Here is a 20,064-nt window from a genome sequence, read left to right as displayed (position 1 = left end):
CTGGAAATTATAAAGAAACGGGGTAGGGAGAGAAGAGAGCATTAATTCTAATGTTGGTAACAAACAGACCATCCCTCATTGGAGTAAGAGTGACAATGTGCAAGCAGTCTTGTTTTAAATAAGTGTGCATTCCTACCACACTTGCTCTGGCAAGTGGAAGGAACCACATCACTTGCCTTGCCCTTGTTATTCCTTCACCCAGAGCAGTGTAAGAAGTCATAGATACTGATATACATTGGCAGGTACATGGCTGGAGACTAATGGATTTCAGGGAAGCAGAACTACAGGGGCAGCAAACGTATGATTAATGAGCAACCATACTGCTACATCTCTTAATTAAGTTTTGTGTGAAAAGTCAAATACTTTACTAATACCTGGGTATTCAGTATTTGCACAATGACAGAACTTCAGAAAGTATTAAGAATCTTCACATGTATTAAGAATCCTGCTGGATTGTCACCCATATCTCCTCAAATGGGTTTTTACTGTTTTCATTATGCTTTTTTAATTGTTCGTTTTATTGTATATTTTAATTATGGATCTTCTCTATTGTGTATTTTGATTCTGATTTTATAGTTGCAAACCACTTAGAAGCCATTTTGGCATGTAAGCAGCATATAGATTAAATAACAACAACAACAACAACAGTAATAATAATATTATTTGATTCTCCATGCAATAAATCCTAGATATTATACAATAATACAGAATATACAGTCTTTCCATAGGTTCACAAACTGGAGCATAATTTCCCCTTCAGTGCTGCTTACAGTTGTATATCAGCAAAGCTTTTGTTTTGTTATAAGAATTTTAAGGTCATATATATATATATATATATATATATATATATATATATATATAATAATTGTTCATAAAACATGTACATGAATGTACAGAAACATGTCTGAAGCAGCACAGGAAGACAGGCCTGACTGACACCATTTTGACTCTCTCTCTCTGACCAGGTGTTCCTCTGCAAGGAAGAAGGGGGGTGGGGGGAACCTTCTCATTGTCTCAGGAATTAAAGTGATAATCCCTGGCCTCCTGATACCTGGGTGCCAGACAAAAGGGTGTGATTAACTTGGCTGGGAAACAGGGAAATGTAAATCTCTCTCTCTTTTGTTGATTAGGTTTTGGGGGCAGGGGGCAGGGTCCAGAATGCTCAGATTACTGCCACCAGACCTCCCCTTTCATGATGTACCTATGATGAATCTAGGGAGGGGGGTCTTGGGCTACACCCCTTCTGTGACATATGGATGATGCTTCTGGGGGGTGGGCTGAAACCAATTTCAAATTTCTTTTTAAGGGCAGGACACCTTTGTTTGGGGTTCCTTCCTTGTTCTCCTGTGTGAGAGGAAGGACCCTGTTGCAACAGCGAAAATAAAGGCTTTGCTTCTCAAACTTCTCTGGTTGGCCTCTGTTATATTCTCCAACCGATGGAGAACCCAATAAGGGAATAAGGGCAGATTTTTGCCTATATCAGTTTTCTTTTTGATACAGAATTCAGACAGAATGGAAGCAGGAAGTCTGGGGCACATGTGTGCTTTTAGGCAGATATAAATACACACACACACACATATACGTTAATGTGCTCGTGCACAGAGTATTGAAACCTCTAAAAATAAACTCCTACTAAAAATTTTAAGCAACTCTTGAATAAGGAACTACCGGTAGGATCCCAAGTAGACAACTGGAAATAAATTACCACCTTCAGTCTCGACAGACGAGTCAGCATTACCAGTCCTGTTAAGTGGAGCTAAACAGAAACAAACTCCCAAACAAGGGGGAATTGGATTTCTTATGCTTTCAATTACTCCCACGCCATCAGAAATGAGGAGTACAGAGCACTAGTAATTAGAAATCTCTTCTGGTCAGCAAACACAAATCGGTTTATTGATCTGTTTATGCTGCTGCAGGTTTCACCTGCTGTACTGTATGTATCTTTGGCTTGATTTAATTAAGCTACCCTCCTGAAGAAAAAAGGAAAAAAAGAGTATATCCTGCTGAGGTTATAGCCAATATGAGTTTACCAGTTTCTTTGTCAAGTTCCTGACAAAGTTGATCCATTTCACAGTATCCACCAGGATTGAACTTTGATGGAAGAACGACATCAATGGAAGTGGGGGGTAGGGGAGAAATCATTTTTACAGTATAATCTTTCACTTCTCCCTTTCAGATTAACAGAGAAACTGAGCCTTAAAGTAACTTGCCCAAAGAGGGTCAAAGAATACATGATATTCACCACATCTTTGAAGCCCTATGATTGGGATTCTCTGCCACTTAAAAAACAATAAATAAATAAATCAAAACAGTAAAAAAAAAGATTCTGAGGGGTGTGTGAGGGATTTTCAACATGAAACAGTGATGGAGAAAATGTTAAGGTAATCCTCCCCCAACCGAAGTCCCAACCTGGATCAAGACTCTTGCAGTTCTGCAAACCTTATGAGGAATGATTGAGGTAGTTGTTGGGTATGTTTAGTCTGGAGTAGAGGAGACTGAGAGGAGATAAGATACCTTAAGAGCTGCCACAAAGAAGATAGTGCAAGCTTGTTTTCTATTGCTACAAAGGATTCAAATTACAAGCAAGGAGATTCCAACCAAACATTAGGAACAACTTTCTGATGGTAAAAGCTGTTTGACAGAGAGGTACACTAGCTCAGAATGTGGTAGACTTCCTTTCATTGGAGGTTTTTAAGCAGAGGTTGGTTGGCCACTTTGCAGAGGGTTGGACTAGACTACCCTCGGAAACCCCTCCAATTCTGTAATTATAGTATATGAAAGGAAAATCCCAAGCAGAGAATTCAAATAACATTTTTTTCCTTTCAAATGATCAATTAGACATGTTATGCTTATAGAAGAAAGTCATATTTCAATACCATATATTCCAGAAACAAAGAAGGAATGATGATACAGCAATAACATAGCAAACAATGCAGGGCTACTGTTTGTTTCATCCACAGTTTTATCAGGCAGCAAGTAGGGGCCGCTTGTTGATGCAGAGAGAATGCAATAATGTATATCAGGAGCTTCTGAACATTAAGTGTCTTCCTCCATCAGCCTGGAAAACACTACAGCATGAAAAGGGTTAAGCTGATCAAGGTGCCCATTACTGTGTTTGGGCAGCTTATGTGAGTCAACTGACATCACTCTTTACTATATATGTGTATGATAAGACACAAAGAGTGCTAGAAGAGAACGGTTTGGTAAAATTACAAACCATTCTCAGACAGGGTCAGTGGTTACTTTCCCAGCATGAACTTCCACTGAAATTTCTGATGGAGGAACAGCAGAAACCTCATATGAACATATGAAGCAACCTTACATCTTACACTGATTCAGACTACTGGGCCATCTAATTTCTGTTTCCTGTTGGAAAATGTTGGAGAATTGGGGAATACATGGCGGGGGACAGACAGTGGCCATTCAAGATCCTAGGCAGAGTTTCTGACTCCCATGTACACATATAGGTGCCTTATTGATCCATCTTACCCAATATTACCTACTGGTACTCTCTGACAGGGAGTAGTCTTCCCAAGTCTCAGGCTCCAATTCTGGTGATGGTCATTTAGAGTGGCAAAACCAGATAGTTATGCAAATAACATCCTTGCATTACCTCACACACATGTGCATGATACTGGCCAGCCTAGCAGCCCCACAAAGCAAATAACTGCATTGTTTAGGGCAGGGGTTCCCAACAAAATTTTCTCGAGGACCCCTCATCGAGCCGCTATTGTGACAAGGACCCCCATTAATTCCTAATCCTAAAATTAAAAAGTGAGAGCCAAATTAAGAGTCTTTTTATTTTTAATTTTTTATATTTATACGTTTTTTACAGTTACAACAGAGTACTCCATCAGTATACAGTTAGTTTTAATTTTCAGTTCTTAATGAGATGAACCACTTTTTAACCAACGGTCCTTTTTTAACTACGCGAACTGTAGCTTCCGCGAAAAACAACGCTTTGTTTACAAACACTACTGTTTTGCAAAGAGGCAGCGCACGCCAGGGAGGAGGGAGGGGAATGGAGAAGACAGGGTACCTGCACAGTATCGCACAAATGAAGCCGACGCGCGCAAAGCATCTTGGGGAGGTGAGCGTTAGTAGAATTCGCACGCTGCCTCTTTGCAAAACAGTAGTGTTTGTAAAGCGCCACCTAACGGCATACAGCAGAACTACTGCCTCTATCTAATTCTAGTTTTGCGCTAGACTCTGCTCATGCAGGAAGCGGCCAAAACAAAAAATCTGTTATCATACGAAATATATTTAATATATTTTTTATTCTAATAGCATCTTGCGGACCCCTCTGGCATAGCTCGCAGACCCCTGGGGGTCCCCGGACCACCTGTTGGGAACCACTGGTTTAGGGAATGTCAACATTGATGCATCTGTTGGTTGGTTAATATAAAAATAAAATACTCTATTTATGTAATGTGTTTATTTATGACTTTTTGTTGTGTGTGTGTGTGTGTGTGTGTATATATATATATATATATATATATATATATATATATATATATATATATACCATATATATATATCGAGAGAGAGATTTGTTTACTGTTCTTGTTCTTGTGAGAAGCTTTGAGCACTATTTGGAAAAGCAGAATATTAATAAATTGGAGGAGGTATTTCCATGCAGCACAGTATTTCAGTAAATATTAACATAAGGGAAGGACCACTTTTCTATGCTGCTGGAGGGTGGTGGGGAAATACTTCCAGTCTGCAAATTTTACTAGCCACTTGGTATTTATTTATTTTGTGCAACTTAATATAATTCTGGGAGTTAAGTAACAAGGCTGTATGACATGCTTTCTTATGCTCACCTTAAGAGCTAAGCATGTGAGTCCTTCTTATAGGTAAACAAGTATTAAGGGAAGGAGTGGACTACCGGTATAGCTCAAATGGAAAGCATAAGCTTGGCATGCAGAAATTCTGAAATTAATCCCCTAACATCTCCAGGAAGGGCTGGGAACACTCTCTTGCCTGAAACTACAAAGCGCTACTTGCTACTAGTCAGTCTAGCTAAGGGGTAGTCAACCTTTTTATACCTACCGCCCACTAATGAATCTTTCTTGATGGTAAAATTTCCTTACTGTCCACCAGTGCTCGATGGAAGGAGGATTCAGCTTGTGCCGTAGAACCCCCTACCGCCCACCTAGAATCCAGGTTGACAACCCCTGGTCTAGCTGATACTGAGCTAGATGTATCCTATGTTCCTGTTGTTGTTGTTTAGTCGTTTAGTCGTGTCCGACTCTTCGTGACCCCATGGACCATAGCACGCCAGGCACTCCTGTCTTGCACTGCCTCCCGCAGTTTGGTCAAACTCATGTTCGTAGCTTCGAGAACCCTGTCCAACCATCTCGTCCTCTGTCTTCCCCTTCTCCTAGTGCCCTCAATCTTTCCCAACATCAGGGTCTTTTCCAAGGATTCTTCTCTTCTCATGAGGTGGCCAAAGTATTGGAGCCTCAGCTTCACAATCTGTCCTTCCAGTGAGCACTCAGGGCTGATTTCCTTAAGAATGGATAGGTTTGATCGTCTTGCAGTCCATGGGACTCTCAAGAGTCTCCTGCAGCACCATAATTCAATTCTTTGGCGATCAGCCTTCTTTATGGTCCAGCTCTCACTTCCATACATCACTACTGGGAAAACCATAGCTTTAACTATACGGACCTTTGTAGGCAAGGTGATGTCTCTGCTTTTTAAGATGCTGTCTAGGTTTGTCATTGCTTTTCTCCCAAGAAGCAGGCGTCTTTTAATTTCGTGACTGCTGTCACCATCTGCAGTGATCAAGGAGCCCAAGAAAGTAAAATGTTCCTATGTTCCTATGACAGCTCAAAGCTGCCCTCAAGTACATGTTTAGATGAGCACATGGATTCTGCGTATCTGCATTTCATTGAACGAAGCCAGTCTGTGTCTTCCTTCTGTATTTCCTTTCTCCTATAATAACACATTTTTATTTGGGGCCATACTCTTTATAAGTCCAACAGCAAGCTCCCCTGAGCTAGACTGAACTACAAGTCCTCTAGTTGCTGATACCGTGTTTTCCCGAAAATAAGACACTGTCTTATATTTATTTTTCCTCAAGAAGGCACACTATGGCTTATTTTCAGGGGATGGCTTGTTTTTATTACGCGTCCAGCCCCTCCTTGGCGCCCTTCAGAACTGCGCCTATCACTATGTCTTATTTTCGGGGTATGGCTTATATTGCGCAAATGCTTAGAAATCCTGCTACAGCTTATTTTATGGGTATGTCTTATTTTCAGGAAAACAGGGTAACTATCAAAGTAAGAACATAAGAAGAGCCTGCTGGATCAGACCAACAGGCCATCTAATGTTGCACTCTGTTCTTACGGTCAGTGGTGAACTTCGGGCTCTCCAATTTCAGTGGCATCCTGCCTCTCATGCTCTGCTCTACAGCACTGTTGTGGTGCCCCCTGCAGCATGGTACCCAGTCTGGCCGCACCAGTCTCATTACCCTAAAACTGCCTCTGTTACAGTGGCCAATCAGATGCCAATGGGAAGCCTGCACAAATGCCCTCAGCACAAGAGCATTCTCCCCTCCTGCAGTTTCCAGCAACTGGAATTCAGAAGCATACTGTCGTCGTCGTCCCCCCAACAAAGCCATTGTGGTTAGTAGCCATTGATGGCCTTATCCTCTGTGTATTTGTCTAATCCTCTTTTAAAGCCATGCAAGTTGGCCATCACTGCCTTCTTTGGGAGTGAATGCCATAGCTTAATTGTATGCTGATGTGAAGCATGTCTGTTTCCTTTAGCTCAGTATTAAAGGCTTTATTGTGCAACACCAAGTCTGTAGTGCAGACAGAACTACAGCCTAGTATAGAGTGAAAGCTTTGTGAGGAAGGAAACTTCTGTAACACCACACTCTCTCGGATTTCTTGAGGCAGTTCGATTTGTCACTAAGCCCTGCTGTGAACTAAATGCTAGGGTTGCTTTACTGGAAAGTGGATTATAATCTTCCACAGTGAGACAAATGAGTTAATGTCTGTTGTAGCCCAAGGGAGCTTTCTGGATAGCAAGAAGAAATACACTTCTAATCCTGCAATAAGCTTCCAAGGAGCTGGTCTTGCCACCAGAACTTTCTAATCTTGTTTTTAATCTTACATTACGAAAGATTAAATAAAATCTGAACCACTCATCTAGCTTAAAAACATGACCAAAGGTTCTTGGTCCATAAGAAGCTTTTAGCGCCAAGCAAGCAGTTATTCTCCATGCTTAAAAATAAATAAATCATAGGGGCCATTTCAATACATAGCTACTGTGCATGTGATAGGCTCACCAGCAACTTAAAATAAGATAAATTAAAATCTGAACTTTACTCACAAAAATAAAATTATCTAGACTGTTCATCTCAATCACAAATCAGAGCTAGGCATACTGCTGTCAGCCTTTTCAAAGTACAGTGGTAACTCTACTTACGAATAACTCTACTTACGAATGTTTCTACTTACGAATGGAGCTCCGCCGGCCATCTTGGATGCTGTTTAGATAGGATTTTTTCTACTTACAAATTTTTAGATAGGGTTGCTTCGACTTACAATTTTTTTCTCCCAATGCATTCCTATGGGCTTCGACTTACAATTTTTTTCGACTTACAAATGTGCATTCGGAACGCATTAAATTCTTAAGTAGAGGTACCAGTGTACTGTAGGTGACAAAATGGGCACTGCAAACTGTGCTGATATTTGCATTTTAGTGCAGTTTAGAGGTGTTAGTCCAAAACCCCAAATCAAAAGAAATGGCCCACAATTCCTCATAAACTTTTCTCATGGCAAGGGCAGACATCTCGAGTGGGTATGTTTATTGTGATCTGAGATGAGGAGATCCATTAAAGTGTTGGTGATCCAGGTGACTTCTGTCTGTGATGCACCTTAAAGGTTGCAAGCAAAGAATTCAAAGAAGCAAAAATAAAAAATAGAGCTACAGTACTGGATTCCCAATAAATTGCAGCAAGCAATTACTTCCTTCACCCTCTTGGACCAGCAGAAGCAAGCAAGTATTACTGCCATAGGAAGGGTGAGCAGCCACAATGAGAGAGGGCTGAGGGGGGCTCTCTGCAATTGGCTGTAGTACCTGTTGGAATCCTTAGTTGCTGCTACAGTCACCCAGAGCCTTATTTACAGGCTCCTGTGTGAACTAGGACAATATTTTCCCAGTAGCCAGCACTAATAGCAGGAGAAGCTTGAATACATTATCCTTTATCTGGTCCTCTTAAGAGAAAAAAGTAGAAACTACCACTGCCCCTCTCTGACCCATTCCCATACTCAGAAGTATTACTTGTTTTAATGTTCAGCTTAAACATTCTTTCAGATGTAATCTGGGCTGGAAAGAATTATATCACAGTACTTTTGGCCTCACAGTGTCAGCCCCCAACAACAGTGACCTTAGGGCAGGCTTCCAAGGACATGCTTCTAATTCCTGAACAAGAAGGATAAAACTGGGATCAGGAGCTGATCGGCTAGTTGAATCAGGACTGCCTGTGCAACAACAAGCATCTCCCAGCCTAGAAGAAGCACAACTCTACCATCTTATGATGATGTGTGCTCCAGGCTTTCAACAGGGTCAAGCAATGTAGAGGTTTTTTCCCTTCCACAATTATAGGAGGCCTTCCTCACCAAAACTGTGGGATCAGCTGTATACATAGCAAGATAAGTAAGACATTGAGAAGAATTGCCAGTACTCCTTCCAATAGATTCTTGTGCCATTGATGAGGGGCCTACCAACATCTAACTGGAAAGTATGGGTACCTAGGAATTCTTAAGTCAGACCAGGGTGTGTCTTGAGGCCCTGAACTGTACAGCCTCTAAAGCAGGAATGGGGAACCTGTTTTCTGTTGAAAGTTGCATTTGCTTGGGGAGAATCTGTCCAGGCACACATGCTAGAGTTGGGCTTTTAAACTTCTGCCACCCCTTCTTCTTCTCTTCTGTAGGATCACTCTTGCCAGAGATCTAATCACTTCCAGAGAGCTTTTGAAATTAGGCCCACCCCTGCTCTTAGATGACACAACTCATGACAGATCTTAAGCAATGGGCACTTGACAGTATCGGGAGGGAGGAAAAAAGGATAAGAGCATGACAAACCCTTTAATAATCCACAGCACTCTAAGGATATGCGGCCATCTGGTGCCATCATCTCCTATAACCTAGTTTTCTCAAATGAAAATAGCCAACGTGGTCTCCCTTGCACAAGCACCTTGTTAAAAAGAGGTCATTGGATAACATGCAACAGACACACATCATCCTAAGAAATGGAGTCTTAAGGCACAGCCATAACTTCTTCAATGTGTGGGATCATACACTATGCACAACTAAAGGCATCCACATTTAAGACCAAGCACTAGGCAAGATTAAATGCATTAACCCCACTCAAGCAAGAAATACTTTTTTTCCTACACACCAGAGAAAAGAAGTTAATGAATCCTGAGAACAGATTGCCAGGCAGTTGGTGGTAGTCAGCAAAAGCCAGAGCAAGCCAAGCAGCCAGAAACCCTGTAAAACACTGCTCCAATGAAAAAGTAAAGCCATTGTAAATAATTGCTGCATCTTCAGTGGGTACTATCCTCAACAGGCACCACACTTATTTTGTACTGCCTGGGTTACTTGCATTTCTTAACACAGGAGTCCAGAAACAGATGGCAGCCCTGTACTCTTGAAGGGCTGTAGATCAGTGGCAGAGCACCGGTTTTGAGTGCCATGGGATTCAATACCCAATGTGTCCAGATAAGGCTGGGAAACTGTGAAACCCTGGAGAGCCTCTGCCAGCTAGCACTGACAACACTGAGCTAGAAGGACCCATGGTTATACCAACCCAAAAGCGGGTAGATCTAAGGTATGTAGATCAAATTCAACACCAAGAAATACTGGATACTGCAATATGCATATGCTATGCAAATTTAGAAGATTTATATAAGTTATTCAGCTAGTCATGGGGAAAGGCAAGAAGTTATATAGGCCACAGAAAGCCTGCTGACAGCAAATCCTCTTCCATTTGCTCCCCACAATTTCTTTTGATAGTATACAGGCATTGCTCACACACTTTCAAGTCTCTCTTTGCTGCCTTGAGGGCTGGAAACAGGTATTTAAAGAAAAAGTGGGAGAAGAGTCTCAGGATTCTAAGTCATGGAATCAAAATTTGTGGAGACACAAACATACACATCCCAGCCTAAAATGCTATAATACCGTAGACTCTCTGATGCAAGAGTACTAGAGTGGCCCACTGCTTAGATCAGGGCAAGGATAACTAGATATAAATTTGCCAGAGACTGGACTGGCTCAGTCAAACTAAATGTTTGGTTCTGAAATGGTTATTCAGCAATGCCAATATCATAAATAGTGAAAACAGCAATACAGCAAGGAATGGGATGGGGAGTACAGAACCACAAGGGAAGAAGGGGAAAAGAAACACTGGCCTTGGCTAGGTTGGCCCTAGCCCTAATGAGTTTATTCAGTTGATTGCCTACACAGTCACTGGCTCTGCTAATAATAGTATTGCTCCCCTGGCTTCCCAAAACTGTGCTCCACTACTGGTTCCTAAGAGGGAGGGGCAGGGCAGCAGTAAGCTCAGCATAGTGCAGGAGTAGCATCAGGTTGGTTCTACCGCTGTGCCTGCACTGCATCAAAGCTCCCAATGCCTTGCCCCTCTCCCTCTCAGTAACTGCCAGTGACATGCAGTGTTGGGAAGCCAGGAGAGCAACATATCACTGCTAACAACTACTGCTCAATGGCACAGAGGGTTTCCCTGGCACATGGTAAGGTCCCATCCTCCCACTAAAATTACCTCTGGCTAATAAGACTCATTTTTTTTGAAACCTACTGTATGTTCCTGCGTATAAGATTACTTTTTAAACCAGGAAAATCTTCTCAAAAGTTGGGGGTCGTCTTATACGCCGGGTCGTATTTATTACACGGCGAGTATATCCCAAACTCTATATTTTAATTGGAAAAGTTGGGGGTCGTCTTATACGCCCAGTCTTATACACTGGAATATACGGGTAATTGGTGACACTTGGGCAATTTTAGAGGCCCTACAGTTGGGGAGGAAGAGTTGTGGCATGTGTGGTGCCCTCAACCATTTTTTTCTGGTTTGCTAATGTGCTCACAGGCTCAAAAAGGTTGACAAATCCAGGTCTACAGGAAGAGTCTGGTGACTTGACACATCATGCAAAAATAGACCATGAAGGACTCCAGATGCATCTGCGGATGTTCCTTGATAAATGAACAATACAAAGGAAATTTTGTGCTGCCTTTTTTAAGTGGGTACTGGCATGCAGTCAAGCCATTATCAGATCTGGAATGACCAGGAATGTCACTCCATATATCTCAGAAAGTTCAAGACAACAGACACGTAACTAGACAAATCTTTTGAATTGTACTCGTCATGCAAACTGCACAAGATTGGAACCCCCTTTGGTCTAGGATAACACAGCTATAAGTTAGCTTCCAAATCACTCTGGAAATCAATCTCCTGAAATATCTCAAAATAATGGCTCCCCCAGGAGACGTTCCTCATGTACAGCATGCCACAGTATGGGAACAAGCTACAAGCCACTGAGCATGAATCCATATAGCTGGGACAGCAAATCCAATATCAGCAGGTGCTACAAACAGCTGACAGCAGGAAGCTTCCTCCCCATAACCAACTGTCTGCACAGCTTACCATTTAACCAATCAATGCTTGATTCGTTGCTTGAGCTGATTCTCAGGTTTTAGCAGAACCACACAATTCTTCCAGAAAAGAATTTAAGTCCAAACAAGTAACTAATTGGGAAGCATGTTTGGGAACTCCAGGCTGGCACTCTCCCAGAACTGCAGGAGGGAAAGGAGGAGAGGGACAGACAAAGCTACCAATTCTTGGAAAGTCTGGACCACACAAGGGGTGGTGGGAATAAACAAAACATAAACCAAAGCCTGGACAGAATGATAAAAGACATGTTTGAGCAAGCAGGGTGAGAAGGTCTGCTCGGTTTTTGTAAGAGTTCAACAAACCTTCTTGTCTTTACAAGAAGAGTTGCTCATAGTTAGTTTGTGTTAAATGTAGTAAACTGTAGGTTCTCAACTTACAGTGCATATAGTTATGGCAGCTATGATAAGTTATGATTAATACTGGAGATTAAATAAGGTTTCAACAATAAAAGAGTTGGAAAATAAACTGATTGAGTTTGTTATGTCTATATCTAAAAAACTAATAGATTTCTTGAAAATGGCTTTGCTTTTATTAGCTTTCAGAACAGTCAGATTTCTCCAGCTGGGAAAGCTTGTCAGAACAAAAAAAGTCTTCAGTTGTTTCTGGGAAGGGCAGCTAATGGGCACCTGTCATATCTTGACAAGGAATGCTATTCCACAGAAAAGGAGCAGCCTTCATCTAGCCCACCACTGCATCTCAGCCATTCTCAATTCAGAAGTTACAGAGAAATAGAGTTGGGTATCATCAGTACCAATGGCACCTTGCTCTAAAACTCCTAATGAATACTCCCAATGGCTTAATGGAGATGTTAAATAGCACCGGATACATTATTATGCCCTGTGGCACCCTATAGCTCAAAATCCAAGGGGCCAAGGAGCACTCATCCAATGCTACCTTCTGGAGCCAGCTGTGGAGATAAGATTAAAACCATGGCAGAGCAGTGCACCTGATGCCCATCTCCCAGGTGGATGTCATGATTGATGATATCAAAAGCTGATGAGAGAAAGGTCATCCATCAGAGTGACCCAAGCAAATTCAATCCCAAACCTGGCTCTGAAGCTGAACCCAGACTGAAATAGGTCTAGATAATCTGTTTCCTCCAGGAATGTCTGTTACTGTGTCATTATGACCCTTTCTAGTACCTTGCTTTTGATAATATGAAAATTAGGGATATCCATCCAAATACTCATAAATAAATGGTTCTGGATTTTGAAAAATATTACCTGGCTTACCTTATGTATTTTTACAGTCCTTATTTATGCATTTCCAGTGGTAAACACACCGCCTCCCCATTCATTCCATGTGTATTCACAAAGTGGAATGCTATCTTAAAAATCATGTGTAAATACTGAAACCAATTGTAGGCATTAGATGGCATTTGCCTCCTCTCAAAACATATCCAAGAATCAGTGTCCAATGTTGGAGAGGTGGAACTTCTAATGCAAATATATTTTATGTTATATGGGCAGGTCCAGTGATCTGGATTTTATGGGAAATCTGTGATGACAGAAAAATAACTAGTATTTTGGGCCATGGCCTTCCTAGAAATAATGCTATTATTTATTGTTTGGCTATCTTAATAGTATTATACCAGAGGAGGATCTAGAAATGACAGTCCATCTATAATCTGAGGCTAAATGTTGGTTTGTCAGAAGTGGAAAAACCCCACACCACCTTTTGATTCATGACTAGCTAAAGTTTGGGAAATTAACTAACATGGTGAAACTAACTAACCTTCTGAGAGGCAGGGAGGAGAGACAATAAGCTTATTGAAAAATGGAGTTCATTTGTTTTATATTCACTCCCTCCCCCTTTTTTTTACTTGAAGAAGGCATAGTTGCAACATTTTTCTGAGAATATGTATAAACATTGGACATTTTAATATTAATGTAACAACACTTTTATACAGGATTTTCTGAGGAGCAGAATATTTGTAATAATTTACAGATGTTAGGTTAAGTCTTTTGGATACTTTCATCAGTTTATATTCATGACAAATGTATCAAAATAATCTATTGTATATTTATTTATTTATGATAATATTTTGTGTATTTTATGAGATAAAAATATTGTATTAGAAAAGGAATAAATTTTCCTTCAGTTGTAAATGTCAAGAAAAAGCCTTTGTCACCATAGACGTATGGCAGAAAGAACAGGCTCTTCTGCTGGCTCCATATGCAACTGAATAGATTCACCATATTGCCTGGTGGGTTCAGCAGGTTACTGTTGTGACCAAAAGGAACATGCATTATTATATTAGTTAAACTAGTTTGGTTTCTTTCTTTTTCTAGTTTTCCAGGAATGTTTACTTGGGTTATTCACAATGCCCTGTGAGGAGGAAGAGAAAATAGAATTCTTTGCATTTATAGCCCAACTTTGCTGTCCTCTACTTAAACAACTTGCCAGTCAGTTGTGATGTAAGGCCAACATATTTTGCTTTCTCTTTAAGCATGGCAAATCATGCTTGGGTCAAAAGGGATCCAAGCCACTGTCTGTGGAAACCCCATGTATTTATGTTGTCAAGACGGTGAACAAATAAGTCTAAAAGTGATGCAACAACTCTTTACTCTTCAGGGAATTCATGCTGCAGAAGAAGTCTTCACACTGTTCTGATGGGAGACTATCCCTCTCATTTTATTAAATGGATTGAGCACCTTCAGAAGGCAAATAAACTACAATGTGTACTGTGCATTCTGTCACATTTAAATCAGAGCTAGAAGCTTTGTGAGTGTGCATTTGTATGCTTGATCTGATATTCTCTACTTTCTCTAAATAAACACATTTATTTTAACAAATACTAGTTTTGTCCCAGTATTATTCAAGGAACTCACCTCAATCTCAAACAACTGTTTGATGTGTGATTTTCAAACTATTTAAAAAAATACTCTCCTGGAGATTCAAAGGAGTTTATAATTAATGCACCATAATGGAAAGTGGACATTTTACAGAAAACAATACAGATGCTTAGTAATTAATAGAAACTGACAATGAGAACATTGTTAAATTCAGCTTGCAATAGAGGTCCAAATATAGGTCCATTCTCCCCTTCCCCAAAGAAACATCTTTACTACAGGATATCTGGTTACTAAGAGCAGATCTGCACTCACCCTAGGTAACCAAGCAGGATGTTGGCTTTGCTACATGGGTTCCTAATTCTGCAAAGGTTTCTACCACTGTTCTAGTTGGTTAGCCACACAGCTCAGCACAAAACCAAGTCAACTACATCAGCACTGCAGGTAGACAATATGATGCCCTTCGGATGTTGCTGGACCCCCAACTCCCATCAGCCCCAGCCAGCATGGCCAAAGGTCAGGGATAACGGCAGTTGTAACCCAACAGCAACTGAAGGGCACCACGTTGGCTACCCCTGCTTGAGATGAACAGCTGCATTAAGGTCAGGTGTAGGAGATAAGAAAAAGAGGCAGAGCAAGAAAGGCTTCTGAGCCTCACCATGGAGTGTGCATTTGTCAGGCTGACCTCAACGTTCCACCTCAGGCATGGAGACAGCCTATTTCAGGCTCTTTTCAATGTTCCTCCATCTTAAAAGAAAGAAAAATGAAAGAAAGAAAGAGAGAAGGGGGGGGGAGAGAGAGAGACCAGAACACTCTGTCTCTTCAATAGAGGCCCCTCAGGTCACATGCAGCCTTCACCCACACTCACTCAATGCTCTTTTCATCTGGGACGCAAGAGCACATTCCTCTGTAAATGGATTTCTCTTCTCTTCTCTTCCAGGAGACAGAACTCTCAGGTGCACTTAAAAACAGTTCTTCTTCTCAGTAAAAGCTGAATTTTCTAGCCTCTATTTATTCCAGTCAGGATTTTCATTGATTTGTTTGTTCATTCTTGCACATACTCACAATTTTAAGCCTCTGTGGGAAATACGTGCAACATTTAATGCATCTCACACATGGTAGGGGTGGGGGTGGTTCTAATAAGACCAGTAGGAAGACAATCTTAAAAATCCAAAAGTTGCTTCCAAAGCACCATCCAAGGAGACAGCCAAATCTTCATATCCAGCCAAAAAAGCACAAAATACACAAGTGGGCCAAGAAAAGTGAAACACCTCTTTCAAAGGGCCCTCTAATTTGTGCTGTCTTTGAATGTATTTCATTCATCATGTTATGTTTGAAGCAGCCAGTGTGGCCAAGCATGTAAAACATTAGATTGAATTCTACCTTCCAAGCATCCTTTCTACAGGTAAGGAGGGAGCTGGAATGAATAATCCTTTGAAATAGGCACCCAGACCTTTCAAATTTCAAAAAGAAAATCAAATATATCAGTCAATGGAAAGAAGGAAACAGCCTTACAGTCTCAGTTGGGTTAGTTTCCTGCTGGGAACATTCTTTTGTAACTATTGCGGGAAAGTCAAATCCTCAAAAGCCTCAGAACTGTGCAGTCATTTATAGGGACGTATGGAGAAAAAGCATTAACCAAAAGACCTCCTGCTCCTTTGCTGTTACAATCAACCACCTCTTGAATGCCCCTACTATCAAAGTATAGTGGAAGTCTACCAAAGTCAGGACCATATTTGTAACAGTGCCAAATGTGATGGAGGGGTCAAAGAAAAATCACTTTCAATTTTCTGGGCTCTTACTGACATTGATAGTTCAATCCTACTGAAAAGAAAACCCAGCAGAGTTCAGTGGAGCTTATTGCCAGGTAAGTCAATACAGGATTGCAGCACTTTATTATTATGGCTATATTTTCTTGTTATATGCTATGAATATGTTGTAGTAAGCCATCCAGGGATTTATGGGTTGACAAGTGGGCACAAACGTTAAAGTGACAAACTGCCTGCATAAAGTTGATGTTTAAAGTATAAATATTTTTAGCACCAAAATATCTGACCACACAATACTTTATCTGTAAGCTGCCTTGAATCCCTGTCAGAGGAAAAAATAGGGCATAAATAAATATATAATAATGGTAATAATAATACCATAACATCATAAACACACATCCCTGCTAGTAAAGGCAGCCCAGCAAAAGGCATGCCTAATTTCCATTGAGATCAATGCACTTAAGCACTGAATTACTACTTGGTTTTAGATGAGGCTTGGGAATGTTCAGTTTTCTTTTAGGGCTGTGCACAGGAACACAGGAAGCTGCCTTACACTGATATACCATTGGTCCATACAGCTCAATATTGCATGTGTGGACTTTCACCAGATCTCCAGGGCTTCAAAAAGGGGTTTCTCCCCAGTCCTACATGGAGATACTGGGAACTGAACCTGGGGCCTTCTGCATGCAAAGCAGATGCTCTCCCACTGGCATCAGCAAAAACTGTCCCTTTATTTGCACTGTTCCTCCTGCACCCCCACATGGCACACAGCCCTTACATGTTTGGGATACCAATTCCCAAGAGTAAACATAAGTTTTTGAATTAAGGAGTGGAGGGGGAAAAAATCACACATATTTACAATATCCCAATTTTATTTGGAGTCATAATATTTGGAGTGATTTGGTGGAGTCATAGCAAAAAGCTAAGCGTGAGTGTCAAATGGGAAGAATGCAGATGCTATGGTGTTAAGGTAAAGGTAAAGGGACCCCTGACCATTAGGTCCAGTCGTGACCGACTGTGGGGTTGCGCACTCATCTCACATTATTGGCCGAGGGAGCCGGCGTATAGCTTCCAGGTCATGTGGCCAGCATGACAAAGCCACTTCTGGCGAACCAAAGCAGCACACGGAAACGCCGTTTACCTTCCCGCTGTAGCGGTTCCTATTTATCTACTTGCATTTTGACGTGCTTTCGAACTGCTAGGTTGGCAGGAGCTGGGACTGAGCAACGGGAGCTCACCCCGTCACAGGGATTCGAAACCGCTGACCTTCTGATCAGCAAGCCCTAGGCTCAGTGGTTTAACCCACAGCGCCACCTGGGTCCCACTGCTATGGTGTTAGGAGGAGCTTAAATATAAAGACAGCCTTTGAATATTTATATTATGTTCCTTTCCCCCTGCCTTTTATAATTTTGTATGCCTCCATTTCACACTAACCCAAGCTAATGTCAACCAGCAAACTGTTACGCACCACATCATGTTCCAGGCTAAATATGCAACAAGACCCTTCAAAGTGCATTGTGCGTCAAGGTGTTTAAGCCTCATCCCATCTGAAGGTGGTATTCATCAGAGAATAAAAGCTGGTGTGAGTCACAAAGCAAAAGGAAGGGGGAAGGTGACGTTGGTGGGCCATTTACTCAAGCTAGTCAACAAATATCCATGACAATGTATTTCAGCCACTCTTTCAAGACAGATGATGCAGCCTACACTTTTAAAATTATGATCAGGAAAGTTTACAGGATTCTTACTTTGCTTCAAGTAACTCTAGACATGTCCTCTAAAACATTCCTCGCAGATTCCACTGGGCTTCTTTAGTAAGTAAAAGCAGATCTTGAAGTAAAAGCCAAGGCAAAGTGGATTTGTTAAATTTTTATCCTGCCTTCCTCCATGTTGCTCAGCATGTTGCTCCCCTTCCCCTGTGAGGTAGGTTAGGCTGAGAGACTGACTGGCCCATGTTTACTCAGTGAACTTCATGGTCACAGTCCAATATTTATAATTACTCCACCACCCTGGTTTTCTCCCCAACCTTTTATCTCTCCTCTTATGGAATGCTCTCTCCAGGGAGCCTTGCCTGGCACCTTTGTTATGTATCTTTAGGTGTCAGGAAAAAACATCCCTCTTCTCCTAGGCCTCTGGCTAGTTAAACAATCTAGGGTCGTTTAAACTGTCAATGGCAGGCATTGTTTTATTGTCTTTTTATGGTATGTATTTTTGTGTTTTTATAATGTAAACTGCCCTGAGATATTCAGATGAAGGGCAGTATAGAAATTTAATAATAATCTTCGTAACACTCTTCAGATGTCAGCTAGGTTCAAGAGAAATACCATATTTTCGCTCCATAAGACTCACTTTTTCCTTCCTAAAAAGCAATGGCAAATGTCTGTGCATCTTATGGAGCGAAGGCGCTGGACGCTGCCGCTGCAGTCACAAGCAGAGGGATGCCTCTGCCCCATGGCTCCCGGCTCTCGCTCCGCTTGCTTTACAGCGAGCCAGGAGGAGGGGTCCAGGTCGAGCTGGGACCAACTCCTGCGTGAGACTGCCTGCCAGTCACTGTGAGCAATACTGAGCAAAACACCCACCTGACTTGGTATAAGGTACCTTCCTTGGTTCCACGTATATTTTCCACTGATTTTTACAACAATCCTACGTCTGCATTTTTATCCCCCATACTGCAGATGGGAGAACTGAGGTCATGAGAAAGTAACTTGCCTAAAGCAGCTTAATGAGATCAAGGTAGAGGTGACACCAGCCTCTAAACTACATCAGTTCCCAAGTACTAAGTTTCCCCACAGGCCAACAGCCTCCAGTACCTGTACTCCATATATTATGCCAAGTTGCAAATAGCTACTTCTCCCTTAAATTCCAACTTTTAAGTAGTTGGAAGCCTTCTAGTTTGTTAGCATCAAATCAGAAACGCAAAAGAGTGACAGGATACATTTATGAAAAGCATGTGAACTCTCCTCTCTAATGGAAACACTAGAACAGTAGAAGCAGTTTTCTGCTATGTTACCTGTAGGATTTTTGACAGTAAAACTAGCCCCTTCAGCTTATTTAGCAAATCCCTGATAAAGCAAAGAGCAGCAGGGAGCAGGGTGGCAGGGGAGAACACAATTAGTTCCTGATGGATAGGCTGTACTGATCCAGCTTCGATAAGCATTGTAACCCTTACCCAGGGAGCTAACATCATCAAAAGGGCTTGCCAAGTCACTTATCCCCAGACTGCCTTAAACATCACAGCCTTTGCCATCAACTCTATACCACCAGGAGCCAGAGAATGATAATTAGAGTAGTTGAGGTCAGCAGGACCTAAATGAGCTATTACAGCTTTCCCATCAATTGCCTACTAGCCTCTTGAAAACAGACTCTCTGCTCCAGGAAAAGAACCCAAATTGTAAGCTCTCTTCATTTCTCATCAAGAAAATGGAAATAATTCACAAGTCAGTCTGAATATCAGCTTTCACATCTCTCTCTCAATAGGACTCCACAATCTCAGTTCAGCATTTGAGGCAAGCCTTGTCTTGGAAAGTACACCTTTTCTTTTGGGGATAGGAAGGGAAGGAAAAACATAACCTTTTCTGGACTCTTCTATGATGCAAGTTCTCTGCCTGTGAAATTCTATGAGAGCCTATGTTAGAAGACACTCCTCCCTGGTTCAAAAGCACATTTATTATGCTTTAGCCCAGAGGGTCACTGCAGGCGAATCTATAACTCTATGATCGGATCTCCACAGACATGCCTCTTGGGAGTGCCACTGTCAGATAAAAGTGTGTTCATTTCACAGAGTTAAAGCTAAAGGGTTTCTGTAG

The 20,064-nt window shown here is 41.5% G+C and overlaps 1 protein-coding gene across 2 annotated transcripts in view; it reads right to left on the bottom strand.

Annotated features, from left to right (window-relative positions):
* PSKH1 (protein serine kinase H1) overlaps positions 1-20,064 on the bottom strand; it is a 34,831-nt gene that overhangs the window by 7,058 nt on the left and 7,709 nt on the right. The window lies entirely within an intron of this gene.

This window comes from Zootoca vivipara, chromosome 6, assembly GCF_965207765.1.
Source record: "Zootoca vivipara chromosome 6, rZooViv2.hap1.1, whole genome shotgun sequence".
In the NCBI taxonomy this organism is placed as follows: Eukaryota; Metazoa; Chordata; class Lepidosauria; order Squamata; family Lacertidae; genus Zootoca; species Zootoca vivipara.
The sequence above is the reverse complement of the archived record's forward strand: the minus strand, read 5'-3'. Positions and strand labels throughout refer to the sequence as shown.